Source organism: Zalophus californianus, chromosome 1 (assembly GCF_009762305.2).
Source record: "Zalophus californianus isolate mZalCal1 chromosome 1, mZalCal1.pri.v2, whole genome shotgun sequence".
NCBI classification, from domain to species: Eukaryota; Metazoa; Chordata; class Mammalia; order Carnivora; family Otariidae; genus Zalophus; species Zalophus californianus.
Window position 1 is genome coordinate 68244075 of NC_045595.1, and position 19703 is coordinate 68263777.

The window sequence follows — 19703 nt, forward strand, 5'->3', positions numbered from 1 at the left end:
AAATGAGGAAGAGCTGGCTTTGGAGAAGCGCCACGCCAGCTTTGGTGAGGCTTGGGAGAGACGGTGCCCACACTCCGGAGGGCGAGCGGCCGCTCTGGTAGAGCCAGGACGACCCCGGATTCGGGTGACGCGTCACTCCGCGGTCAGGGAGGGTCTGGGCCCCCGGGGCGCAGGGGCAGGGAACAGGAAAAACCTCACTTCAAAGATAGGAGTGACCTGAGGTCTTGCTTGAGGGCTCCCGAGCCGGGGCCCCACCACTGCACTGCCCGGCTGGGAAGAGCCCTAGAAGGGGCGCGGGTCCCCGCCCCGGGCGCGCGCAGCCCCAGCCCCGCCTCCTCCCTATGTGCCCCGCCCCTCCCGGCGCTTGCCGCCCGCGCGCCGGGGGAGCTTCGGAGGAACCGGCCTGGAGGGCGCCCCATGCCCCGGCGCAGGCGCGAGCGCGCATCGCCTCCCGGGCCGGGCGCCCCGCTGGCGCCCCCGCCCCGCCTCCGCACGCGCCCCCGCCCCGGGCAACTCTGATTGGCCGTCGGCCGGGCCAGCAGGTGTCGGCGGCGGCTGCGGCCAGGCTGGCACCCGCTGCCTGCGGCGCGGGCGCCTCCCTCGCGGCCGCTGCCACCGCCGCGCTCCGGTCTCCTGCCAGCTCCCGGGCTCCCGCTGCGGTTGCGGTTCTGACGGCCGAGCCCCCGCGGCGCTGCACCTCAGATCCGGTGCGCCGACCGACCCGCGCCCCTGCCTCGGTGCTCGCAGCTCGCTCATCCACGCGCCGCGCTGCTGCGGCAGGTGCCCCAGGCATCCTGAGTCGCGGTGGCCGCCATCGATGACCCCGGCCACGGACCTGCTCCAGCCCGGCCACCCCCTGTGAGTACCGTCCCCTCCCCTCTGGCGGCTTTGCGCCACTCTCCCGCTTGCGTTGCCGCAACTTCGGGGGTGGGGGTGTGGAGGTGTCTCTCACGTCCCTCCCCCCCCCACACACACACCGTGCGAGTCCTGAGCCAGGGCCCCAGGGCACGACCAGTCTGCCTTGACGGAGGGGCTTGGGGGCGGGGGTGGGAGCCGTTGAACTTGCTAGAGGATCGTCGCAGAGTCGGAACCGCCCCTTTCTTCCTCGGCCGGGGCCGGAGCTCGCCTCTGCGTTTCCCTCGCGTTTGGCGTTCCCCACTGGCCACGTAGCTCTTGGGCTGCGGTTCACCGCGCACCTACTACGCTGCGGGCGCACCGCCTGGGCGCCTGGAACTATCGGGTAAGCAGCCCGGAGCACTTCAGGGCGCCGGACTTGACTCTTTCGGACTCTTAATATCTGTGAAATGGGGCTAATAAGGGACTCGCTCAAGGTCATGGCCGGTGCGCGGAGTAAGAACCCTAGTGGGTCGCGTCTGGCCAGGTACGCGGACTGATTGGGTAGGGGCGCGCTGTTGCGGACGGATGGTCACTTCAGCTTCATCCCGGTCTCCTTTTCATAATTCCTTTCCCCCCCTCCCCCAACTTCGCCGGATTTGGAGAGGTCGGGAGCCGATCCCAAGGGACCCTACGGAGATTTGGGGGGTATCCGCGGGGGAGCGCTTCCTCGGCAGGGACTCCTGGATCTGCGGCATTTGCAGCATCCCCTCCATTCCCAGTCATTTAATTTGCTAAGGTCTCGGTAGGGTAGGGGAATTTGCTAGAGGCCTGCTCTTCGATCCATCCTGCTCCTTTTCCTTCTCCCAAAGAAGCCCTGTCTCCGAGGATAAGTATGGGAGAGACCATACACACCAGTTTGGGCCCAGGGACTTCGTAAAAGAGGAGAAGCGTGTACGCTCCGCTGTTGGCTTAGCCAACATTGGCTCTCATCTGCTTTAAGAAAATGCCTTAAGTCTGGCTTCATTCCTGTCCGCCCTACTCCCTGCCCCCAGATCTGGGTTTGTTGCACTTTCCCTGGGGAGGGTGGAGTCCAAGTCGCAGAATGTGTAACTGTTGCCGGATGTGAACAATTGACTCCAACTCCTTTGAGGCAGCTCCTGTGGGGCTGTGGGTGGTTCTCAGAGCTTTGTACTGGGGACAGTCACCCCTCCTCTTTTGACATTCTTACTCTGTTCCTCCAACTCAGGCTACCTCGCCCTAACTCAGTGATCAGATGGTTACTTGGATAATTTTTTGATATCTGACAAACATCTTTGAACCTCAACTTTTTTTTTTTAATTAATCTCTATGCCCAACTTGGGGCTTGAACTCAGGACCCCAAGATCAAGAGTGGAATGCTCTATTGAACTGAGCCAGCCAGGTACCCCTGAGCCTTAATTTTTTTTTTAATCTATAAAGCAGAATAATCCCTGCTTTTTAGTCTTCCCTAGGTAGTTAGGGTTCAGGGGACATGGTAGAGGTGAAAGTAGAAGAAAGATGGTTCCGGATGATCTGAGCTGTGGGTAGAAGTGGAGGTGATTTCAAGAATTTTTTTTACAGCAGTCTCTGGGACTTTATTAGATCTAAAAATCTTTACAGAGAAATTTAGTTTGGTAAGACTTTGAAAATACTACATTTCACCTTCCAGTTGATGTTCCTTACCTGTCCATGGGTAGCCACATCTCTCACAATGACCCCTTGCCCCATCTGTGGTGTGTGGGCTGGAAGCTAGCTGTCTCTGTAGGGTTAGGGCAGTCTCTGGTGGTGGTGAGGCACTCTGTGTGTGTGTGTGTGCGTGTGTGTGTGTGTGGGGGGGTTGTCTCTGTGGAGCTGAAGTGTGTCTCTGTGGAGACAGGTGTTATCTCTTTGTGGCCTTGGTTTCTTGTGGAAGGGGAAAGGGAGGGGCAGTTGTCTGCTCCAGAGTCTGCTCATTTTTGGAAGAGTGAAGTGTTAGCCGGGCCAGTGATGTAAACTAACAGTGGTCTAGATTGTGTCCTGTCTCCTTCCTCTCCTCCCAGAGGGGCAGAAGGAGAGCTCATCTGTGGTCTTGGCCTTTGGAGAAATCAATTGGCGAAGACTGAAATACCTCAGAGAGAAATGGGCATCCCCTGTTCTTAGTTCATATTGTGTCTGCACAGCCTTTTGTCCCAAAGGCAAGTTAAAGAGGGACAACTGGTTAGAACTTGGTGACTTTGTTTTAATATTACATTAAGCCAGGACATGATCACAGAAAATGGCACAGATCTGAAGGGTACACTCTGGATTTTCACAAATTGACCACCCCTGTATAACCAGTGCACAGATTAAGACCTAGAATGTTCCCAGTCTCCCCTTGTCCTCTATAGGTACTATACCCCAAGGGTAATCATCATCCTGCTTTGTTTTGTCAGGCAAGTTTTATTTTTATTCTTCTTATTATTTATTTCACCAGTTTAGTTTCAAAGCTAAAATGAAACTGTTTGATTTTTCTACCTCCTCTTTTAATGTATGCAAACCAAAGGTAGTTATAGGTAAGCCAGTCCAGAAATCTAGAAGGGAGAATTTGGTCTTAGGATCTGGGTGGAGTCTAAACTGGTTGTCTCCTCCCCTCCCCACAATAGGTTCTTGGGCAGTGAGACAAGCCAGACCCCAGATGTAACAGGATGATATTGATAAATTGAAGCCAGTTTATTCATAGAATGTATTGGGAAAAATGCAAGTCTGAACTGGTGTCATGATAAAATAGACATAAAAAATGTTAATGAATTCTCATTTGAAACATAAAAATGGGAATGTTTTGAATTTCTCAAAATTAAAAATTGGTAGAGGATCACAGAATGTCAAGGCTGAGTGATTTATAAACTGTGTGTGCTGTTGCCACATGGTGGCGCCACGTTGGCTGGAGAACTGCAATACCCAACATTCTTTCCCAAGCCCCCAGGAAGGAGTCCCAGGAATAAAATCCAACAGTTCAGCAGCTCCAGAAGTGATTTCCAAGCACTGTGGTTTTTCCAGTGTTGGACAGACAGGCCTCTCCTCTGGTGCCTGCTGCACTAAGTCCATGGATCGAACCCAGTCCCGGCTTTTCAGGAGGGTGGCTTGTGGGTTGGAGGCACGTGTGTTGGAGAAGGGGGAGCTGAGACACTGTGGCCCTCTCTTTGGTAGTATGGAACTGTGTAAAGAGAGTTGGCTGAGAAGCTAGCTCAGGTGTGTTGTGATTATCTGGGTCTCCTTTCACCCCAGAATTCCCCCAAAGGTGTCAGAGAAGGAGTTCTCTTTCCTGAGGCAGGTAGCACAGAGCACTGTCCGTGGTGAACTTGGAAGAATAAACACAGGCATTGGGTGTAGCCAAACTGCTGCCCAATGAAATGCCCTCTGGGTTCCAGAGGTGGCTCCAGGGTGGGAGCCAAGTCCCGCGGGGAGACCACAGGGTGGGGGGCCTGTTGTATCCAGCTGTGGAGAGGGCCAAGCCGACCCATCCAGTGCCTTTTCTTTTTACTGTCGGTGTGACCGAGATGCTGCTTAGAAGACTGTATTCATGCGCTGGCTGCCATGCCGGTGGTTGCTAAGAGAGCTGAATATTTGCCATGTGCTAGACCCTAAATATATATATATATTCAGTTAATCTTCATCACAGGAGGAGGGTGGCTTTCTCATTTTCTAGATGAAGGAACTGGGCCTGGAAGCACTCTTTCTGAGTTTGCACATTATGGGAGCCAGAACAAGGACTGAGCACCAAGTCTCGCAGATGACTTCCCCAGCTGAGTTATGTGCCCTTCTGTGGGGTGAGAGGAGCCTTGCACAATTCTTCTTCTGTCTTCCCTGGCACCTGGTAGAGCGCCTTACATGTAATAGCTACTTAAGGCTAAATATGGGATTGCCATTAAGTAGAAACTTCCCTGCTGAGCAAAAGGGAAATTCAGACAGTGAAGGATGAGAGTTTGGGGTTGAGCCCATGCAACCTGCAACGTTGGGACTGAGTGTGGGCCCACCAGAATGTGGAGTCTTATTTTATGTTCAAAATTTTATGTAAAATTTTATGTAAATGTCTGTTATTTGTTTTTGTAATTTGTTTTTTTTTTCACCCAACATTGTTTTTTAAACATATGTTGATAACATTTGTTGATAATTATGTTTAGTTGATACATTTTAACATAGTATTTCCTTGTTTGGTATACCAGAGTTTAAATATTGCTCGTTGGTGAACAAAAAGATGTTTTTACCTTTTGCTATTATGAAAAATATTGCAGGGAATATCCTTGATAAGGTCTTGTACAAATGTATGTGTGTCTAGGATTTATATCCCCAGAAGTTGAATAACTGGGTAGGAGGATATGCTTACATCAACATCTATCTGTTACTGGCTTTTGCAAATGGCCCTCTGTAGTGGTGGGGGCACTTTATACTCCCACTAGCACTGTATTGGAGTTCCCTGTATCCCCATATCTTTGTGCCATCAGATGTTTTAATTTTGGTTCATCTAATAAGCATGGAATGTGTTTCACTGCTCTTTTACTTTGCATTTCCTGTAGAGGTTTTTTGTTTGTTTGTTTTTTAAAGAGTTATTTTTAAGCAATCTCTACACCCGGTGTGGGGCTTGAACTCACAACCCTGAGATCAAGAGTCACATGTTCTACCAACTGAGCCAGCTAGGCACCCCACCCTTAGAGATTGTTAAAAAATATATTTTGGTTTTCAAAGTTTCTTTTCTGTACATTGCCATTTTTTACTAGATATAACTTTCAAATCTTTAAACTCATCTGAAATTTGTATTGCTATGTTGTATGAGACAGGGATCTAATTGTTTTCCATACTGAAAACCACTTCTCCCATTATCATTTAATGAATAGTTACCTATTCTCTTACTTATTTTGTTGCCATCTCTGTCATATACCAGTTTCTGTTATATTTTTGGATCTGTTTCTGAACTCTGCTCTGTTCTCTTCATCTCTTTGTGACTCCTGAGCTAATACAGTTTCATTGAATTATTAAAGCTTTATAATAATTCTTTTCTTCTTAGCCTTTTTCTTCAAAATTGACTTGGTTATCCTTGACCCCTTAGGCTTTGACATGAATTTTAGGATCTTCCCTAAATATCCCTTTTCATGAAAAATACTGTTAACAAAATTTGGTAAAATATCAAATAAAACATATTTTCTTGTTTCTTTTTTTTCAAATATAGTGCCTATCAAAACTTCTAATTTTCCATTATTTACTGTGAAATCTTGATCTCCAATTTAAGTGGATTCACTTTATGTGACACTTCCCTGGTACCAGACACCTTGAATAATAAGGACCATTTGAATATGATTTTTAAAATACCTATAAGGTCATTTTTTAAACTCAACAACATACAAGTAATGTTAAAGTCAGTGATTATTCTTCTGTGACATTATTTTTATCCTCCTCATAACTCATTTCGTTTAAGTACCATAATTTATTCAACAAAATCATACTTTAAAACATTAAGCACTTTATACTCTGTATTGTAACTTCATCCTTCTATACGTTTTTGTTTCCTTAAGATGAATTACTTTGTTGAAAGTTGTTTACTGGGACACCTGGGTGGCTCAGTCGTTAAGTGTCTGCCTTCCGCTCAGGTCATAATCCCAGGGTCCTGGGATCGAGCCCTGCATCGGGCTCCTTGCTCAGCGGGAAGCCTGCTTCTCCCTCTCCCACTCCCCCTGCTTGTGTTCCCTCTCTCACTGTGTCTCTCTCTGTCAAATAAGTAAATAAAATATTAAAAGAAAGAAAGTTGTTTACTTTTCCTTAAATTTTTGATACATATTGCCAAATAACCCTCTAGGAAATTTTATAAATTTATTTTGCTATTAGTCATGTATGAGTGTGCCAGATCCCCATGCCTTGCCAGCAATAAATACAATTATTCATCATCATTTCCAGTTTCACAGACAATGACTCTTGTTTTTTATTTTGCTTTTTTCTAGCAAGGCAGAACATATCTTCATGTTTATTAGTTCTTCATAGCCGACTTCACTATAGAGTTTTCCATGAGGGTTGTTTTTCTTTTACTTTCTTTTTTTTTTCTTTTTAAAGATTTTATTTATTTGAGAGAAAGAGAGAGAGAGAGAGCATGAGCAGGGGTGGGGCAGAGGGAGAGGGGAAGCCGACTCCTTGCTGAGCAGGGAGCCCAATGCAGGGCTTCATCCCAGGACCCTGGGATCATGACCTGAGCTGAAGGCAGACGCTTAATGGACTGAGCCACCCACGTGCCCCTCTTTTACTTTCTGTAAAAAAAACTTGTATTATCACTTGGTGTTTTTGAGAGAACAGATTGTTTTATACAAATCATGTTCATATTTTAATGTTAAATACCATTCCATCATATGAAAATACCATATTTAAAAGATGAGTTCCTCCATGATGGATTTTTAGATTATTTCTTTTGGCTATTACATGTATGTATGCAGTTAACATCTTTGAAATGTATTTATGCACATGCAAAAGGAAATCTTGAGAATATATGCCCAGAAGTGGGATTGCATGATCATATTTTATTTTATGCACACTTACAGCTTGACCACCTGGTGCCAAATTGCTCCCCAAAGTGGTCATGGTCATTTAAATTTCTGTGGCCGTGTGGACAGACAGCATTTGTCACAGTAAGAAAACAGTAATATTAGAGAAGGAGGAGCAAAGGTGTTAAAGGAAAAAGTATATATGTATGTATGTTTGTGTGTACATAAATATCCTAAAGTTCATTGAGAAAACTCATAGGTTCTTGACCTTTTCATTTCAAAACTTACATCATTAGAAATGATTAAATGTAAGTATAAATCATAAACATCATATATATTTCCTTAGCCTAGAAGAATTGGTAAGAGTTTAAGTAAAAAGTAATCTGTTTAAGATGTTGGCGGGGATATGGAGAAAGGGGAACCCTCCTACACTGTTGGTGGGAATGCAAGCTGGTGCAACCCCTCTGGAAAACAGTATGGAGGTTCCTCAAACAGTTGAAATTAGAGCTACCACTCGATCCAGCAATTGTACTACTGGGTATTTACCCCAAAGATACAAATGTAGGGACCCGAAGGGGTACGTGCACCCCAATGTTTATAGCAGCAATGTCCACAATAGCCAAACTGTGGAAAGAGCCAAGATGTCCATCGACAGATGAATGGATAAAGAAGATGTGGTATATATACACAATGGAATATTATGCAGCCATCAAAAGGAATGAGATCTTGCCATTTGCAACGATGTGGATGGAACTGGAGGGTGTTATGCTTAGTGAAATAAGTCAATCAGAGAAAGACATGTATCATATGACCTCACTGATATGAGGAATTCTTAATCTCAGGAACAAACTGAGGGTTGCTGGAGTGGTGGGGGGTGGGAGGGATGGGGTGGCTGGGTGATAGACATTGGGGAGGGTATGTGCTACGGTGAGCGCTGTGAATTGTGCAAGACTGTTGAATCACAGATCTGTACTTCTGAAATAAATAACGCAACATATTTTAAGAAAAAAGAAAAAGAAGATAGCAGGAGAGGAAGAATGAAGGGGAGTAAGTCAGAGGGGGAGACGAACCAGGAGAGATGATGGACTGAAAAACAAACTTTGGTTTCTAGAGGGGAGGAGGGTAGGGGGATGGGTTAGCCTGGTGATGGGTATTAAAGAGGGCACATTCTGCATGGAGCACTGGGTGTTATGAACAAACAATGAATCATGGAACACTACACCAAAACATATGATGTAATATATGGTGATTAACATAACAATAAAAAAATAAAATAAAGTAATCTGTTTAGTAGTGCTTTTTCAGGGTAGCCTGCAAAAGGAGATGGGCCCCTAGTGAAGAGAACAGGAGAAGCACCTCTGTCCAGCACTATTCCTCCCCATCCCAGGGTGTGGGTTCCACCATTGGACAGTTGTTCCTTTTCATCACCTCATCTTATAAAATTTAGAAGGCTGGGGGAATAACTCTAGAATAATGTTGTGCCATTAATACCTTAATGCCAAAGAGTTTATGCGATCAGTTGCTGGTGATAGCAGAACAGCATGAAATCGACAGAATGTTAGTGGGGAAAAGGCTGAACGATGAACTTGGTTGGGGACAGGCTGGAAATTTTACTGAGAGAAATCTGTCCCGCTTCAAGTGTACTCTGAGAATCAAGTCTGCATTTGTGTCAGGAGCATAAAAAGGGCTTTATAAAATGGCCTAAATGCTGTCTGAAAACTGTTTTTGGTTCAGTATTCAACCATGTGTTATACCCCCGCATTACCTTCTGTAAGTAATTATGAGTTAAATTTTTTGCCTATATTTATATATCATCAGCTGAGGAAAGAAAAACACTCTATAGAAAGTTCTTTTGTGGCTGTGATTTACAGCATAATACCACAGACACACGATCTGCAGCTGGGATGTACAAATCCATTCTGTGGGCTGACAATTAATCTCATTGAGCAGACACTTGAGAAAAGAATGCAAGACATGCAAGGAAGGGCGGGTGCCTGGAGGACAGAGGTTCTCGTGGCTCCTAGGATCTAATGTGGCTATTTGCCAAGGTCCCCAAATAATCTTTTGACACTGACTCGTGACTCAGATGACCATGTCATTCTATATGGTTCTTTCTTTTTGGTATAAAATATAACTGTGTCCAAGTGTGCAGGGTTATTTTCTAGGCTTGGAAGCCTAGATATCTATACCGCAGAAAAGGAAAATAGCCCATCTCTTTATACTGTTTTCTCTGAAGATTCCCCAGTCTGGAGAAGTGCTTCTAGCCCCAAACCTCTTCCTAACCTCCTTTTGAAGACCATTGTCTCAAGCATCATTTCACTTTATCTGTATAGCTCCAGACTCAGAAGATGTGGCAGGTGCTGTTTTGTGTTTGTGTTATATAAATGTGGCTTGGCTGTTTTGCTTTTTTTGCAAAGCAATTTATTGATCCTTAGGGACTTGGATTTACTAGAATGACATGTAACCAGAGTATTCAAGATTAGTGTCTTTCTTTTATGGGTAATTAGAAGAAAAATTTTTTTAAAATGCTATTTTAATTGAATCCTTGTTTAGTCTTCTAGAAATCTGCCAGTTGGTTTTTCGGCTTCGCGGTCCAGTAAATGTCAGGTGCCTCTCCCAGGACTGCAGATCTTGCAGTCTGGTGCCTGAATGCTGCGGAGATCCCCTCAGTGTCCCTTTGTGCTCCCAGTTCTGACTCCTTCCTCCCACAGCTTCCAGGTTCCTCATCCTTCCCTTCCTACTGCCTCAATGCTACCCCACTATCTGCCTCAGTTTCCTTCCCTTCCAACTGCTGCTGGTGGTAGATGGCAATACAATGCTGTTATTTCCCCTCTTCTCTTTTCTTAAAATGATCCAAACACAATGAAGACAATGAGAAACAAAAACGCCATTTTTGGCAAATGGGAGAGATGGTTAAAATTGCTTCCCCCAAAAGGGAGGGCTGCCTAAAGAAGTGAGACCGAGTGGGGGCGCATTGGAGGCACAGAGATGTGCTGAGGGTGTTTAGTCAAGACCACTTCTCAGGAGGGCGAGAGCCCTTAGCTGGGCACAAGTTCATTCTGGGTCACAGTGGGATAAGAAAGCCTGTAGCAGCCGCCACCATTTCCTACCGCCCCAGATGGGTCCCATCCCTCTTTTTCTCCTCATCAGTCTCACCAGGCATACAGATTCTCTTCAGACTTTCCAGAGAGCCAAATTTTGGATTCCTTTTCTCTATTTTGACATTATTTTTTATTTTATTAAGCTCTGTTCTCATCATTGTTTCCTTCCGTCTACTTTCTTTGACTTCATTCTTTTTCTAATCTCTTAAATTTCCAAGGTTAACTCATTAACTTCCAGCCTTTCTTCTTACTTAGATATGCATTTAGCCCAATAAATTTGCCTCAAGTATTGCTTTAGCAATATTTGTCCTCCACAGTTTTGATTTGAAGTGTTTTTATTGTCCACATGTAAATTTTTAACATTTTTGTTATGATTTCTCCTTTGACTTATGAGTTCTTTATATACTTTTGTTTTATTTTTAAAAATTTCAAAACTTTTTAGCCATTGTTTTTTCTATTTTAATACATAGTGATTAAAGAATGTGGTCTACATGATTCCAATTCTTTGAAATTTGTTGGGATTTGTTTTATGGTCTGGTACATTGTCAGTTTTTATAAATTTCCATGTTTTCTTGAAAATAAAGTAATTGGTTGCAGTGATCAATATATGTTCATTAGCTTAAGCTAGTTAATTGTGTTTTTCAAATCTTCCATCTTTACTCTTTTTTTTGCAGCTTAATCAGTTACTGAGGGAGGAATTTATAGAAGTGAATTTGTCAGTTTCATCTTGGGCTTCTTTCAATTTTTGCTTTGTGTATTTTTTTAAAGATTTTTAAAATTTATTTATTTGACAGAGAGAGAGAGCGAGCGAGAGAGAAAGACAGGCAGAGCTCAGGAACCAGGGCAGGGGCAGAGAAGCAGACTCCCAGCCGAGCAGGGAGCCCGCCATAGGACTCCATCCCAGGACTCTGGGATCATGACCTGAACCGAAGGCTGACACTTAACCGACTGAGCCACCCAGGCGCCCTGCTTTGTTTATGTTATTAGGTGCATTCTGGGTCAACTCAGTATGTATCATTATGAAACAACCCTGTTAATGACCCATAATGCTCCTTGTTTCTAAGTCTGTTTCATTTATTTTTTATTTATTTTTAAAAAAGATTTATTTATTTATTTGAAGGGGGTAGGGGCAGAAGGAGAGGGAGAGAGAGAATCTCCCTGCTGGGCGGGGAGCCTGTGGTGGGGCTGATCTAAAGACCCTGACATCATGACCTGAGCCAAAATCAAGAGTAAGATGCTTAACCAGCTGAGCTACCCAGCCCCGAGTCTGTTTTAATAGAGCTATGCCAGTTTTCTTTTGCTTTGTATTTGCCTGTCTTATCATTTTCTTATACTTTCACTGTCAACATTTCTTTTTTTTTTTTAAGATTTTATTTATTTTACAGAGAGAGCGTGAGAGTACAAGCAGGGGGAGCAGCAGGCAGAGGGAGAGGGAGAAGCAGGCTCCCCGCTGAGCAGGGAGCCCGACGCGGGGCTCGATCCCAGGACCCTGGGGTCATGACCTGAGCCGAAGGCAGACACTTAATGGACTGAGCCACCCAGGCGCCCCACTGCCAACAGTTCTGTGTATTTTTATTTCACTTGTGAAACTGTTTTAAAGAGCATAAACTTGCTTTTTTTAACCTATATTTTTTAATGTGAAAGTTATGTTCATTTACAGTGCTGCTGTTAATATATTTGGATCTATTTTACCATTTTAGCGTGTCCCACCTTTTATGTACTTGGTTACCGGTTGCTTTTTGTATAATTTAGATCCTCTGTCCTACTCCACATTACATTTTCTTCCCTCACTTATTCAAAACTTTACACTCAGTTTCTTTTTTCTATAAACTTACCATATTTACAATATGGTAAGTTCAGCGTACATGTTTACCTTAACAAAATCCAAACTAAGTCAGAGTAATTTCTGTCTTCCTGAGCAATTCAAGGACTTTATACTTAAGTCTGATCACCCCTCTTCCCCAAAATATATGTTAGTGTTGTCTGGTGTTTTAGTCGGACTTTAACTCTTTTTTATTATTATTTTTTTCACATAGTATGCAATTTGTTGACAATATGATTGCACTGTTTTCCATATTCTGTTGTTGCATTCTAAGAATTCAGCTAACAATCTGATTGTTGTTCTTTTGTAGTAATCTGTCTTTTCTTCCTGAAAGGAGCCCTTCACACTGGGTTAAAGATCACATCTACCCTGGCCTTCTGCCCTCCACTGACCTGGTCAAGACAAAATTTGAAACACCCCTCCCTCTTGCCCCTTGTCATTCGGGTCCCACCCCTGCTTTGCCTTGAATGGACAGGACTCATCCCATCATGCTCTTCACTCCTGTTTGTCAGTCTCCCGGCCTCCAGGGCCACTCCCCCAGTTCCTGATGAGCTCAGCTCCAGATTCTCCGCCACTCCCTGCAGCACTGCTCCTGCCTTAGTCCTGGCACTTCAACATACAGGGAGAGGATCCTTCTAACATCCAGGCCTCTCAGTTCCTTGACCTGCTTTGCTCCAATTTCTGTCTTCCACTCCACCCTGCCACTGACTTCCACAGTCATAGATGGACACTCATTCCCAGTAATGACCAGCCCTTCATAATCTGTTTCATGCATCGTGTGTTCAGAGAACCAGCTTCCATCTTCCAGCGCTTTCCCTCTCTTCCTCTAATTCCAACAGTCCCTCAATCTCCTGACTTTCAGTCCATGACCCTGGACCCTTGAGGTCCTCTCCTTCTGCCTTTTCCAGCCTGTATTTCATGGTGTGCCCTATAATCAATCCTTGGAGTGCGCCCTCAGTTCACATACCCATCCCAGACCACATCTTTCTCACTCAGCAGAAGCACAGAGTGGTTCAGTCCCCGTCTCTGTGTCCTCCTGCCTGCATCTGTGCTGGGGAATGTGGCCGAAGGAGCACTCACAAGCAGTTGACTGGCCTTGCGTGGCCATGAACATCGGGTGGATCCTTAGTGCTACCTGATACTTCCCTGGGCCTGGCCCTCTCCCATTCTCTTCGTTGATTGTTTCACATTCCCCTGTTGCCTCAGACGTGTGCACCTTCTATTCTCATTCTTACAGTGTTCCTGTTGCCACTCCCGCTGAGAAAGCTGGAGCCATTGGTGGGGGGAGACCTCCCACGGACTCCCTCTACCATCCACCCACCTGCCTTCATCTGTAGCCACATAATCTGCCTTGTGTTCTGGTACTAACCGTGAAATATCTGTGCCTGGATCTAATGTCAGACCCTGCACTCCCTGGCCCTGCTGCTCACCTTCCTTGAACACTCAGGGATATCACTCCAGTGATTCTCCTTCTATATTGCCAGTTTTCTCTCCCTATCAGTTAATTCTTACTGGCTTACAAACACGTTATTTCTCCTTTCTTGGAAAACACTCCCTCTGTAACTCATTTCCACCTCTAGCTATGGCTTGGTTTCTCTGCTTTCCTGTATATAAAAACTGCTAAAGACAGTTGTCTAGACTCATTGTCTGCAAATTCTCTCCTCCCATTCTCTGTTAACCGCCCCCTCCCCCCGTGGATTGCCAGCTCAGTTTCATCAACTCCACCAGCAACTGCCCAATGACTAACGACCCCACTTTATTGAACACAAGGGCTGTTCTTGTCCTCACCCTTCTTGCTCCATTAGCACCATTTGACTCAGCCAGTCAGCCCCTCTTTCTTGATACACTTTTTTTGCCCTGGGTCTGGAGGATACACTTGTAAATTCCTTCTACATCCTTGGTAGTTCTTTCTCCTCTCTCCAGCTGCTTCTTTGTCTTTTGGTTGACCTCTGAATGCTGGAGTGCCCCATGGCTGAGTCTTTGATCCCCTTTGCCTTTTTATTTATATTCCCTCCCTACAGACCTTACCATGGTCTTGTTTCATGGTTTTGAATACCATCTATGCCAGTGATCCTCAAACCTTTATCTCCAGACTGGACCTCTCTCTCAAACTCCTTGAATAACCTACTCGACATCTCCTGGATGTGCAATACTCATATCCAAATCAACTCTTCGAAAACTGAACCCCTGATCTTCTCCCCAAACCCATTCTCTTTTTTTTCATTTTTAAATTTAAATTCAATTAATTAGCATATAGTGTATTATTAGTATCAGGGGTAGAGTTCAGTGATTCATCGGTCTTATGTAACACCCAGTGCTCACTACAACATATACCCTCCTCAGTGTCCATCACCCAGCCACCCCATCCCTCAACCCCATCCCCTCCAGCAACCCTCAGTTTGTTTCCTGTGATTGAGAATCTCTTATGGTTTGTCTCCCTCTCTGGTTTCGTCTTGTTTTATTTTTTTCCTCTCTTTCCCTGTGATCCTCTGTTTTGTTTCTTAAATTCCACATATGAGTGAGATCGTATGATAATTGTCTTTCTCTGATAGACTTATTTCCCTTGGCATAATACCCAGACCCATTCTACCTTCACTTTTCTCATCTAGTTGCAGGTCCCAATCTATATAATCAATCTATTAATTAATTATTATAAATATTTATTAAGCAATTATTACATTTATTAATAATTAATTAAATTATTAATGCCTTGTTTTACTATCTTTTTTTTTCCATGCTACTCTTTTAAATCTGGTGTGTATTTTTCAGTCATGGCAAATCTCAATTTGGATGCTAAATTTTCATCAGAATTACTTGATTCATATTTAGATTTAATGAAATATACAGTTAAGAAGTACATCCACACAGCCAAGTTGTTCTAAATTTATTTAAATGTTTTCCCATAGCTGAATTGAATATCATTTAACAGGAAAAGTTAGACTTATTTTGCATAGCATCTAGCACTTTTTGGTCAGAAGGAAGTCAAGAATTTTGTCTGGAGCAGCTCTACTCACCTCTTTGCTATCTATCCAATAGGATATGATCTGGGGTCAAATCTCTTTATAATGCTATTGCTTGTGTATCTTTGAATATAACCACAGTTTGAAAGGCTTAGGTGAGCACAATATTTTATTGGAAATAGTTTCAGTGTCTCCTTCCTGAATAGGGGAGAACCCTGGGTTATAACCCAGAACATAAACAGCTGTAGCCACCTGGCATTAATTTTCTTCAAGAGATTCTTCTCCAGGTTCATGGAAGAACTCCTCAAATAATTACCTTTCCAGTGGAAAAGGATTTCTTCTGTCAGAAAACATGTGAGAAATTCACTTAATTGCCAGACAGAAACACAGAGACTGAGATCTTGTGTTTTTGCCCTTTTGGACTCATTATTCTGAAATGGTCTTAGAAATAAGCTTTCAGGACTTTGGAGGACAGGCGTTCGGTACTTGATATTTATATCAGATAAATCTGATAAAATTAAAAAAAAATGGAGAAAACACCATCCCTCTGTAGCATGGCCAGTTTGGGGGCATATAGCACTCCTTTCTCAGGTAGGGACTTACTGAAAATCTAGTCAGCAGCAAAAACAGGTTTAAAAAAAAAAAACTCTATAAAGTGGTTTGGGATTCAGTGTAGAGGCAAAGGCCTAATTTTAGTGTAGAGCGCTGCCCTCAATGAGCCTTCACAAATAAGACAGATCCTCTGTAGCCATACTATCGTCTCCGTCAGTTTTTCCTCATGCAGGTAGCTTCACTGTTTAGATGCCCCTCAGACAGATGCCTGAAAATGTGTCTCAGGAGCCTTAGTATTGTAACCTTGGACTTAGCTATTTCATTTCTGGGACTCTAGCCTCAGGGGAAAAAGTCCTTAATGTGGAAAACCCTTTATGCACAAAGATGTGTATCATAGTTCTCTGTGAAATTGTCCAAAATTAGAATCAACTCAGATATACAGCCCTGGGAACAGGTCAATAGGTATACGCACAGGACAAAATGTAATATAACCATTAAGAATGATGCTTAACCAAGATGTCCATCAACAGATGAATGGATAAAGAAGATGTGGTGTATATATATATATGATGGAATATTATGCAGCCATCAAAAAATCCAAAATCTTGCCATTTGCAACAACGTGAATGGAACTGGAGGGTATTATGCTGAGCAAAATAAGTCAATCAGAGAAAGACAAGTATCATATGACCTCACTGATATGAGGAATTCTTAATCTCAGGAAACAAACAGGTTTGCTGGAGTGGTGGGGGGTGGGAGGGATGGGGTGGCTGGGTGATGGACACTGGGGAGGGTATGTGCTATGGTGAGCGCTGTGAATTGTGTAAGACTGTCGAATAACAGACCTGTACCTCTGAAACAAATAATACATTATATGTTTAAAAAAAAAGAAGAAGAAGATAGGAAGGGAAAAATGAAGGGGGGAAAATCGGAGGGGGAGACAAACCATGAAAGACTATGGACTCTGAGAAACAAACTGAGGGTTCTAGAGGGGAGGGGGGTGGGGGGATGGGTTAGCCTGGTGATGGGTATTAAGGAGGGCATGTTCTGCGTGGAGCACTGGGTGTTATACACAAACAATGAATCATGGATCACTACATCAAAAACTAATGGTATAATGTATGGTGACTAACATAACATTTTAAAATAAAATTAAAAAAAAAGAATGATGCTTAAAAGGGATCCTACTAAGGTAGAAATACACTGGAGATAAGGTGTTTAGTGGAAGAAGACACATACTTCTGTGTATAATTGGACAAAAACAACAGTCCCTACCAAGAGTGGGACAAATGGCACTTCAGGGAAGCAATGTGTTAGCACCAGTTGTATTTGTTCGATAGTGTCTTTGGATTAATTTTCTTTTATGACATTATCATATCTTTCAAATTTTCTTATGTGGAAATTTTGAGGGGTACTGAAAACCACACAAAAGTTCTGAAGGAAAAACTCAGAAGACTGAGAAGGGGCAGGCAGAGGTCAGAGGCTCCTGATGAACACCTAGGGCAGTGTTTCTGGTTGAGAACTGTTTTTGCAGAATTGAGAACTCCCAAAAAAGAGATGGTACAGGAGAGGTGCTCCAGTGGGGTCAGATGAGAATACAATTGTTAGGAGGTGGTCTCTCATGCCTCTCTGGAAATGCAGAGCAGGGCTGCGGGCTTTCTGTCTCAGTTCTCCTTTGTCTGTCATATCTCCACGTATAGGTGGGCACTCAAGTGGTGTTTGTGGACTGAGGAATCAATGGGCAGAGACTGTAGCAGTTTTCATTGGCCACATTACGGAGCACTTAGGTTATGCTTTTAGAATGTTACCATTGGACTTTGAGGAAAAAAATGAAGAAAAAATTTTCATTTATATCCAATTTGAATTAAATGTCCATGGGCATTACTACTCAAGACTAAATAAACTACCTTCCCTGCCTTCTCTCAAATTTCTGAACCACTTTATTTAAAATAAAGCTGTAGCTATTTTGGTTAGCTTATGCTTCAGAGTTCTGTAATCTTGTCTATAGAATTCTGTAACACACCTTTAATTATCCTCGAAGTAGCTAACTATAATTAAAGCATGTGTCTCTAACCCCCTGCTGATGGAAGATGTATTACTTCATAGCTGGGTTTGTGAAACCCACCACAGATCAGGCTAAAGTTAAAGATCTTAAATAATTCCCCTCCTTCCACGGTATTGAATTGGAGTTTTTTTTTTTTATTGCCCAGAGCAATAAAATTACTCTCCTTTTTGTTATCTATCCAATAGGATATGATCTAGGGTCAAATCTCTTTATAATGCTATGGCTTGTATAGCTTGGATTATAACCCCAGTTTGAAAGGCCTAGCCCAGCACAGTATTTTATTATAAGCTTTTCTATTCAAAACTATTTTCCCTTTGAAAATGCACACTCCAGTCCAGTTCAAACATTTATCTCAACTTTCATTATACTGAGGCGAAAGAAAGAAAGAAAGAAAGAAAGAAAGAAAGAAAGAAAGAAAGAAAGAAAGAAAGAAAGAAAGAAAGAAAGAAAGAAAGAAAGAAAGAAAGAAAGAAAGAAAGAAAGAAAGAAAGAAAGAAAGAAAGAAAGAAAGAAAGAAAGAAAGAAAGAAAGAAAGAAAGAAAGAAAGAAAGAAAGAAGAAAGAAAGAAAGAAAGAAAGAAAGAAAGGAAAGAAGGAAGGAAGGAAGGAAGGAAGGAAGGAAGGAAGAGAAAGAAAGAAAGAAAGAAAGAAAGAAAGAAAGAAAGAAAGAAAGAAAGAAAGAAAGAAAGAAAGAAAGAAGGAAAAAGAAAGAAAAAGAAAGAAAGAAAGGAAGGAAGGAAGGAAAGAAAGAAAGGAAAGAAAGAAAGAAAGAAAGAAAGAAAGAAAGAAAGAAAGAAAGAAAGAAAGAGAAGGAAAGAGAGGGAGGAAGAAAGAAAGAAAGAAAAAGGAAGGAAGGAAGGAAGAAAGAAAAAGAAAGAAAGAAAGAAAGAAAGAAAGAAAGAAAGAAAGAAAGAAAGAAAGAAAGAAAGAAAGAAAAAGAAAAGAGAAGGAAAGAGAGGGAGGCAGAAAGAAAGGAGCCTATTTATTGCACTTGGGCCTGGGTCATGGAAGAAACCACACACTTAGAAAGGATCAGACCAAACAGTCGTTCGGTCCAGAGATGAAAGCTGGTGGGCCAGGTGTCATCAGTAGGACACTCTCCCATTTCACCAGGTGATGCAGCGTGTTGTGAGATCAGTAAATTCTATGGACATCAGTCCATGGCCAAACTTCTTTTGCTGTAAAAAGAGTTTCTTGGTTAATCAAAATGTGGTGGGGGGGGAGGGAACATGCCAGTGAATTTAGTATTCTGTGAGTGATGGGGGGTAAAGATGCAAGCAGGAGCATTACAGGAAGAGCTGGCAAATCTGTGTGTGTCTATTCCAGGGAGAAACCACTGCTGTCGGTGTGACAGAAGGAGTCTAGTGTAATCACTCTCCACCAGGGGGCTGACTGGTTTCCCCGCCTCCGCATCCAGGGGAAGGGCTCCGCACTGGTCTCCGCGACAGGGAGGACAGGCGCTCAGCAGTGGTGAGGGTCAGATGACACTGCAGTGAGGGGGTCTGTGAGTTGGACCCACGTGTAGCCACACTGGTGGACCCTGCTGCCATGTCCATTCTGTACAAGGGCCCACTGGAGAGGCACCAGGGAAGAGGCTGCCTCACCTCCCCACGTGTCATCATGTCCACCTGATTATGGAGAGCTGCCACAAAGATGTTGAGACACTGGTGGCACTTTTCTCCTCCAGGAGGCCCACCACCCACACACTTTCCCATCCTGCAGTGCTGTTAGCTACTGCCCATGAATTGGTGTACATCCTTCCAGACACCTCTTGGTCCAAACAACATGGAAAATCAATATGCTGCTTGAAATCCTGCCCACCAGAAGGATTACCCTTCACTGCTCTTCTCCAGGGCCACCCCTGTCAGCA

General features: G+C 43.6%; 1 protein-coding gene across 3 annotated transcripts in view; it reads left to right on the plus strand.

Annotated features, from left to right (window-relative positions):
* Positions 1 to 629: 629 nt before the first annotated feature.
* LOC113918524 (myosin VIIA and Rab interacting protein) overlaps positions 630 to 19703 on the plus strand; it is a 417240-nt gene continuing 398166 nt past the window's right edge. Inside the window, exon 1 of one of the 3 annotated variants that reach the window (XM_027587034.2) lies at positions 630 to 858. The gene's annotated coding sequence lies outside the window, so the exon portion shown is untranslated. Of the gene's footprint in view, positions 859 to 1067; positions 1241 to 19703 lie in introns of those variants that run through there. The other 2 variants (XM_027587037.2, XM_027587036.2) reach the window with 2 other exon arrangements.